Source organism: Mastomys coucha, unplaced genomic scaffold (assembly GCF_008632895.1).
Source record: "Mastomys coucha isolate ucsf_1 unplaced genomic scaffold, UCSF_Mcou_1 pScaffold16, whole genome shotgun sequence".
NCBI lineage: Eukaryota > Metazoa > Chordata > Mammalia > Rodentia > Muridae > Mastomys > Mastomys coucha.
In genome coordinates, this window is record NW_022196898.1 from 99,347,453 (window position 1) to 99,356,307 (window position 8,855).

The following is an 8,855-nucleotide window of genomic DNA, read 5'->3' on the forward strand; positions in this document are numbered from 1 at the left end:
CTCACCCTCCTCCACTGGTCTCCACCCCACCCTCCTCCACTGGTCCCCACCTCACCCTCCTCCACTGGTCTCCACCTCTTAATAGCTCTACCAGTTCTCAATCGTGCCATAGGCTGAAAGCAAGCCTTCAATAATGGCCTGTTGGAACACACTTATCCAAACCATAGGAAGTAGCCAGGATGTATAAATGAAAGAGACAGAAAGCAGAAATTTGGCAAAACCAACACAGCTTCTTTTTTTGGGGGGGGAGGGGTGGAAAAATGTTCCATAGTTGGATAGGGCATGGTAACTGTGCACACCATAATTGTGCTTAAGCCAGTGGGTCATTATCTTAAATCATTACATGCTGACACATCATGAGAGCTCTACTTCAGTAAAAGTGCAAAAGATTAAAAGTTAAAACCTTTACCTCATGCTTGAGGAAGCCAAAGCCTAAAGAGATAGGAAGATAACTGACTGGGGTCTCAAAATGGCAGTTTCTAAAGCTGATCTCATCAAACACTCCTAGGACTAGCTTACCCTTTGCATGTGATTGGAGAAGTATACAAGGAGGGTTTTTCCAACCCTGGGGTGTTGGCTGGTAGAGAAAAAGGTTCCACAGTGAAATATAATTTAAGGGACAGACTCCCTTCAATACTCATGGTAGCAGCTAGACAAAAAGCTCAAACGTCTGCCCCCTGACCCCTGACCCCTGACCCCTGCCCTCTGCCCTCTGCTGTAGAGTCAAACTTCATGACTGGCTTCAAGCACAACCTCACCTGGCTCACTACAACAATACAGACTCAACACACATGGTACTGTTTGTAACCTCAAGGGAAATTTATCCACCACTGTATTCCTGAACTGAGCAGTACTGGCCCACTGTAGCATGCTTATTACTATTGCTTTCAACCAATATAATATCAGGAATATAGAGACCTACCCTCCAAAATATTAGCTACTGCTGAATGAATATCTAACTCTCACAGCTAACTCCACAGTAGAGGTAGATTTGCCAAGAGTAACTCTACCCCTACTCTGCAAAAGGCATTGAATTAAAACAAGGAGTTCTGACTCCACTGCACTTAGGTAGGAGTACGGGTCACATGGATGGGCTCTTGTTGGTTTGCTTGTTTTCCTTTTCTTTTTCCTACCAGTGAGTTTCTCAGCTTTGCACTTTGGAAACTGAAAAGAGTGTTATACTGAGAGTGTGTATGTGGTAGTTTGAATGAGAATGGCCCCCATAGGCTCATATGTTTGAATTGTTTGGTTTGAAGTTGGGGGAATCATTGGCAAGGATTAGGACGTATGGACTTGTTGGAGGAGTTACATCACTGGGGTGTTGTTTAAGGTTTGAAAAGCCCATATCATTCTGTTAGCTCTCTGCATTGTGGTAGTTGTCGAAACATGTAAGGTCTCAGCTGCAGCACCTCCTGACACCAGCTGTGCTCCCTGATGACCATGGACTCGCCCTCTGAAACTGTAAGAAATTTCCCAATCAAGTGTTTCTTTTACAAGCTTCCTTGATCATGGTGTCTCTTCACATCGATAGAACAATAACTCAGACAGTTTATGATGAAGGCAAGTCAAGGAAAAGCAGAGACGTTTTGCTACTAATGGAGGCTGCTGTGTCATGTATGCATCCTTCATTTTGCAAAGCTATTTGTAGAAATGTCACATCTTAGATGTATTACTGTGTCATTTACAGTCACCAAGGTCAAATTAACAAAAATTGACAGCTATAGACAGAAGCTCAGGAGGAGGAATTTAAGCCTTGAGGACACTGCTCAATAACCCATGATTATGATTTTAAAATATGATGTCATTGCTTTCCACAACCACCTGGCCACATCAATCACACTCACCTGCCAGGTGCATCCTCAAAATGAGACTCAGAACCTGTCACCTCAGGTTCATAAGCACCTTCCTGAGCTCAGGAAAACCCCAGCCAATGCCACGTTGGTTTTACTTGTACTTTCTTCTCTTCCCTAGGCAATCTAAAGTTCTTGTTCTGTTTCATTTTGTTTTTCTTTTTGTCCTTTGATCTATCACTATTTTTAGTGAGGATAGCAATGACAATAGCGGGGTGTAAACGAAAAGACCATTAACCAACCATATTCTTGAGACTTTCCTGGAGGCTAATGAAAGGTCATAAGCAGCACTTCTCTTAGGTGATGCATACAGCACTTGCATAAGAATTACCTCAACTACTTTTTTGTTTGTTTGTTTTTTTTTTTTGGTTTTTTGGTTTTTTGTTTTGTTTTGTTTTTCGAGACAGAGTTTCTCTGTGTAACTGTGGTTGTCCTGGAACTCACTCTGTAGACCAGGCTGGCCTCGAACTCAAAAATCCGCCTGCCTCTGCCTCCCAAGTGCTGGGATTAAAGGCATGTGCCACCACCGCTGGGCCATCTCAACTACTTATTAAAAAGTGCATCCAAAGGGTTGTGCCAGGTCTTCTGATTAGCATTCAGACTCTAGGATCTGCACGTTTGTTCTACTTCATAGAATACCCATTGCACAGTAAGGTTTGAAACTGTGGCAAAATACATATGAAATACTTTCAAGCATACTTTTTCTGTCCTCCAAACCATCCACCTGACCAACAGACATAGAAGTTCTTGGTCAACAGAGATCATACCGTCATTCATCAATACACTGTTTAAAACACCTTTGCTAAGCAGTGTGTCTATCACAGATCAGATTCTGATTTATAAAACAAAAGGAACATAACAGATATCCAGCAAATGTTTGTTGAATGAGCAAATAATATTCAGTCTTATAACAGAAACTCTTTTAAGCCTGCTTTTCTCTTACATTGGGTAACTCATATATATTAGGAATCTTCTGGCCAGTGATTTGATTTGACACATTCTTCAGTTATTTACCACATAACCATCTACTTGCTTCTTCAAGGACTTCTAACTGTAGAGCCACTGGTGCTTTAGTGGTTCCCTAGTTGAACTATAAACATAGTGAAGTATGAAATCTACTTTCCCAAAGGAAATTCACAGTAGATAAAAATCTTTAATATCCCACAGAATGGTGCTCCCTTGTTGACTCTGTGGGGAGTTGTAGCCATTGCTTTCCATAAAATTTTCTGAAGGGGCCCCTCTCTCCAACAAGTGATGACTTCTCAGAGAAGAACCAATCAGTCTCCATTACTGGGCATTTTTAATACAACAGGCACCATATTCCTGAAAAGACGTGGTGCTGAATAAGATAGTACACAGGACACTCTGGTTTCCAGAGAACCTAGCACCTACCAGATCAGCATGTCTGATGTGGACAAGGGATCTCTCCCCCAAGAATGAATGAATTCTAAGACTCTTACTGGAATAAAAAAACAATCCATCTAAAGCAGTAACTGAGCAGAAGAGGCAAGCGGGCTTTGGCTGACCTGAGCTCCAGAGTCAGACATAATGGTTGTCAGATGGTCTGACAGACCGCACACGTGAGTCACTTAGACTCGGCTTCCTGAGTCATTCTTACTGTAACAAGTTGTTCTAGAATGTCATACTTCATAGTTTACTTGAGGCTTGTAATAATACTACTGCTCTTGGTTAAATTGTTCAAGGGCACAGTATTCTAGTCCAAGTATCGCTGAAAAGAAAAAAATTTAGTCCTTGGAACAAACGATCTGATCAGGCTTTTATCAGGCTGCAGTTTAGTCTAAAGTATCCCTAACTCGTTTGTTTGTGTGTGTGTTTGTTTTTGTTTCCTCCTCATTTTCTGCTTATAAACTTATACAAATACCCCTCTCAGTTTCTTCTTCTGCTTCTTCTGTCCCTGGTCTAACTCTCCACATCTGGAGCTTCAACAGCTACCCCTCTGAAAAGATTCCTTCTTTGACTTCACTCATCCTCTCTCTCTCTCTCTCTCTCTCTGGAGACTGCTTTGGTTGCTGCAGAAGGAGTTTGAGCCAGCGGAAACCTGAGCTTGAACTGGCAGAGGTATGGGGATGTGGCCTTGGAAAGGCAAAACCAGAGACCTGTTTAAACAGTTGAAGCTCAGAGTCAAGGAAATCACAAGTAGACATCAGTAAGAGCCAGGGAGAACTGGCAAAATGGCTTACTCAGTGAGCCAGCTGGTGCGCGCTAGAGTCAGAAGGGAGGATTGGGGGGAATTCTGAAGACTGTAATTCCCCACTTCCCTATTCTCCCCCTTGCCTCTTGAACAGTACAGTTCTACAGACATGAGAAGTGTAACCGCAAAACTGATCCTGAAAGCAGCAGCCATCGAGATGTGGAGAAGGTCAGGAATGGCCCCTGTGAGCTGGAGCTTAGAGTCCTTCCTCTCCTGACTTGTGCTGGGGAGTTTGTGCTGACAGGGGAGTTGGTTACAAGTTTGGAACTAGGCATCTTTATCTTCCTGGGCTGTCATCCCAGGTCTCCAAGCCTTACAAGGTTCCACTCACTAGTTTTCAGAACTCTTCCACATTCACGAAGCCTCAAATGCCGCTGCGTGTCTCTTGCCCTGGCTCCTCTTTGTGGAGGAAGAAGAGGTGTGTGCAACCCTCCTCAGTTACCCTGAATCTCCTAGACAGCTGCTTTTCTTTCTTTCTTTTTTCTTTCTTTCTTGTTTTTTATACTTTCAAAACCTCTTATTAATTCTTTATGAACTTCACATCATGCACCCTAATCTTACTCATCTTCTCCTTCCTTCATATCTGCCCTGCAACTCCACCCTCAAAAGATAAAAAAGATCAAAATTAAAATTTTAAAAATCTTGTTACAGAAGCTGCAGTGTGTTACAGTGTGTCACAGGGTATACCCTTTTGTTCAAGCATCTTTATGTGCAAATATTTGTTGCAATGAGTCAGTGGTTGGTCTGGTTCGAGGCCTCTGGCTTCTGCTACATTATCAATACTGGATCCTCACCAGGACTTCTCTCAGATATCTTGTTGTTACCCTGTTTTATGGAGATCCTGAAGCTTTGAATCTATAGGAGTGGCTCCTTCATGCACTCCAGCAGTTCATAGATAGGGCGGATGTTGATGTGAGCCAGCTCAAAGCACGAGATCTGGGCCAGGGTGGTAGCTGAGCTGGTCACCCTGCCAGCTCTCCTATACCCACACCACCAGGGCCAACTCTCCAGCACTGCCCTGCTGGCATACTCAGTGCTGGAGCTGGCAAAGGGCAGGGCTCACTCATCCTCCCACCCTCCCAGGCCCCCACCCCTGCCACCAAGGTCAGCTCTACTGTGCTACCTAGATGAGATGCAGGGTCTGATCTCCCAGGTGCTGCAAGCCAGTGAAGGGCAAGGCCAGCTCTCCTGCTCTCATAACCTTGGGGCTAGCTCTCAGGACAGAGAAAGTAACTTTCCAATTACGTTGATGTTGAACAAATTAGCCTGGAAATTTTTTCATCATGGTACAAAAGGAAGAAGAAAGAATAGAATATGAGCTTAGTAAATCTAGTTTCCTTCCAAGAGGCACAAACCAAGCTTCAAGGAGGCCATGTGACCTCGTTAGTCACATAGCTTTCCAATACAGAGGTTGGACTACCTCTATATCACAGCCATGACAGCATGGGATTCCTCATCCAGTGTATTTAATGTTGCATAGGCTGATGTCATTTTCAACTAGAGAGTAAAATGTAAAGTACATTGGTTTTGTTCTATGTAATTGAAAATAAAAAATAAAATGATAGTGGGACTAGAGAGATGACTCAACAATAAAGACCACTGCTTCTCTTCTGGAAAAACCTGATTTAATTTCTTATACCTACATGGCAACTCTTAATGATCTGTAACTCTACTTCTAAGGAATTCAATGCCCTTGTCTGGCCTCCATGGGCACCAAGTATGCAAATGGTACATAGACATATATGCAGACAAACACTCATATTCATAAAATAAAAATTTTAATTAATTTAATTGTTGCAAACTAGTCAAGAAAAATGTTGCAAGTTTCTAGACAACCAAGTGATCAAGTAAGAATCATTGATTACAGGGTAAACACCACAACAAGACAACTAATGACAAATAATGCAAACACAGCCAGAGACATGCGGCCTGAAGCTAGTAATATTATACAAATCTAAATAAAAGGTCATTGTTTCAATATCTGGCCTAAGGACTTCCAGTTTCAAGATCTCAAAAGTCAAGGAAGACTGAGTAACTAGTTAAAATGAAGAGGCCAGAGCAGCCATGAAGCACAAGGCATAGCCCAGAGCAGCCATGACAGCATGGGATAAAGTCTGTTCTCCTGATCTGTGTTCTCCTTGATAATGAGACAAATAGCAAAGTATAAGTGAATTCTGAGGACGAGAGGAACAATATCCCAGTGAAGGTCTCCCAGTGTTATGTGGAAACAGCGTGGGAGAATATCTCTAATATAGTTCAGAAGTGGTGTTTCCAACCTTTTTTTTTAATTTACTTAAAGAATTGCCTCTACTTCAGGATTTAGAAGTGCCAAACTGTATTCACTGTCTTTCTCTACTCAATATATTTTTCCATAAGAAGGCAATATTGTGGAACAGCCTGAAATTTCTCTTCCCTAGTCCTATTAAAGTTTAACACTACAGAGGATAGGAAGTGCTCTGTCTAGTTCTAAACCTGTAATCAACCTCAGAGTGTTAGCATTCAGCCCCCAGCACAAAATAAGAAATAAAGGACTCAGACCTTTAGCTCACATATGCCATCCCTAGCCTTGAAAATGTTTTTTCTTTACTAAATCATTTAAATTATCATCATCAGCAAAAGTGCCTCATGCTTCAAAAACATACTGTTTGACCTATTATTTTCAAAGGAAGAACAACTGACACCCAATCACCTGGAACACTGGAGTAGATGTTTTCTAACAACCTGGTAGTCTTTTTGCTATTTGATGCCCCACCCCAAAAATCCTGAACAGTTTTAGGCCCTAATCCTGAGTTTGTCTCTCAGTAAGTAGTACACATGCTTATAAAAGAGGTCCCATGTATTTTTGCATCCTCCATCAATAGAATGTCTTTATGCTTACTACAAATCCTGCTTCCTCAGGCTTTGCTCTGAACTCTGCTTATCAGTCAATGGAACTCATTCTTATTCTGAAGGTGACTAGATACTTTGCTAGGGAGTTTTTACATAGTTATGCATAAAGTTTTGTTGTGATGATTGCCATGTGGAAACCTTTTGTCTAAAGTTTTACTGTGTTAAGTGTGTAAACTAATGTAATAATCATAATAGTAATAATAATAATAATAATCCCTGAGGTCAGAGATAGAAGATCTTGGCCCAACACTGGCTAAAGTTGAGCTAACCCAAGTTTCAATTTTCACCTGTGCAGATCATTTTCCTGTCCAGTGTGAGACTTGAATCATTCCCAGTATGCTCCCCTGTGCCCCACAAAGCCTTATTTAGTTCTTTATTTTCATATTCAATTTTATTAGCTCACTGACCAATATTCATCCCTCATCTATACCTAACCATCTTTAGATAAAAGTCTTGGATTCTATGTTGAAGTTTACTATTAATTAGCAAGTCATTGTTTTCAAGACATCATTTATTAAACTGTATTATAAATTAATTTACTAGAACCTCACTAAAGGATTTTCTGCTATCTACAGAAGAATTTGTGTAATTTTATTTATAATTTTCCCCAAAATAATTCCCAAAAATAGCTTTCACACAAACCAATAGTACATTGCATCTTCTGTCATAGTGTCATGGCATCCCAAGTTAGTTCATTTCAACTACTCAGCACTGAATTCTTGAGCTCTGTTGGCAGCATAGCAACTGCTTCAACTTATCAAAGTCAGCTAGTAAAAGAACAAGGCATGCTAAGTGTAGGCTTAGATTCTTCAAAACCTACTTTAATTATGGTTCTTTAATGCATCAACCTCCCTTCTAGCCCACCACCCACCAGAAGTAAGGGGAAAGAAAGGCGAATAGGAAACAGGGTTTGTGGACATACTTAGAAATAATTCTTTGAGGTGATTCCAATCTTCGTTGTCAGCAGTCCAGTCCACTAGCAAAACACCAAACACAAATCAGCAGTGGCAGTCCAGACCACTTGGCAAACACCAAACATGAATCAGTAGTAATAGCTCGATCCAGAAGAAACCAAGTCTGACACAAGTCCACAGAAGTGGCAAGAAGCAGTCAGAATACCAACAGAAGTTCTCTCTATGAAGTCATGACAAGGGAAGACCTGCAAAGAAAGCAAGGCAAATGGCGTCATCAGCGAAGACCAGTGTCACTGAAGACAAGCAATGACCAGCAAAGAGCTGCAAGGCAAACCAATGCAAGAGCATGACCCACTCTTTCCAAATATCACACACCTCTCAAGTGTCTGCTAGAGCAAAATATCACAAACCCTTTTACCAGGCAGCTTCCAGAAAAACACCACGTGTCTGCTCTCAGCAAAACATACTCTCACGTGTCTGCTTCCACAAAACATCCTCTCATAAGACAGTTTCCAGAAAAACATCACATGTCCCAAATGAGTTTCCAACAAAAACAGAAAATCCCCCTTCACCTAAATGTAGGAATAGAGTCATAACTAAACTAAGGAATCTAGTGCTAGTCTAATGGTATAGGACAAAATAATATGCTTTTAAACTAAAGGGATGACACTGAAGAAAAATAAGAGTTAATTACCACACTAAAACTCTAGAAAAATCTGGACTAGCTATGGAAATAACAGACAAATTTCTTAACAGAAATGGTAAGAAGAACCAAGCCTGATAAATTCCATCAGTCTTTCTGACTGAGGAACCACAGTAAGCCTGGGTGGTTGATAGTATGTTGGCCTCATTTCACAGAGAAGTAGTGTAGACAAAGAACAAGTAAGCAAGCCACCAAAAAGGAGCACCCTAAAGAAGTCTCTGTGTGTTATATGTATAGACAGAGATGTTATATACAATGAAGTGGAAATTGTGTGTTATATGTATAGA

The 8,855-nt window shown here is 41.2% G+C and overlaps 1 pseudogene; it reads right to left on the reverse strand.

The window, feature by feature from the left end:
• The window catches only part of LOC116093327, a 5,131-nt pseudogene extending 3,274 nt beyond the window's left edge, over positions 1–1,857 (reverse strand).
• Between the last annotated feature and the right edge of the window lie 6,998 nt (positions 1,858–8,855).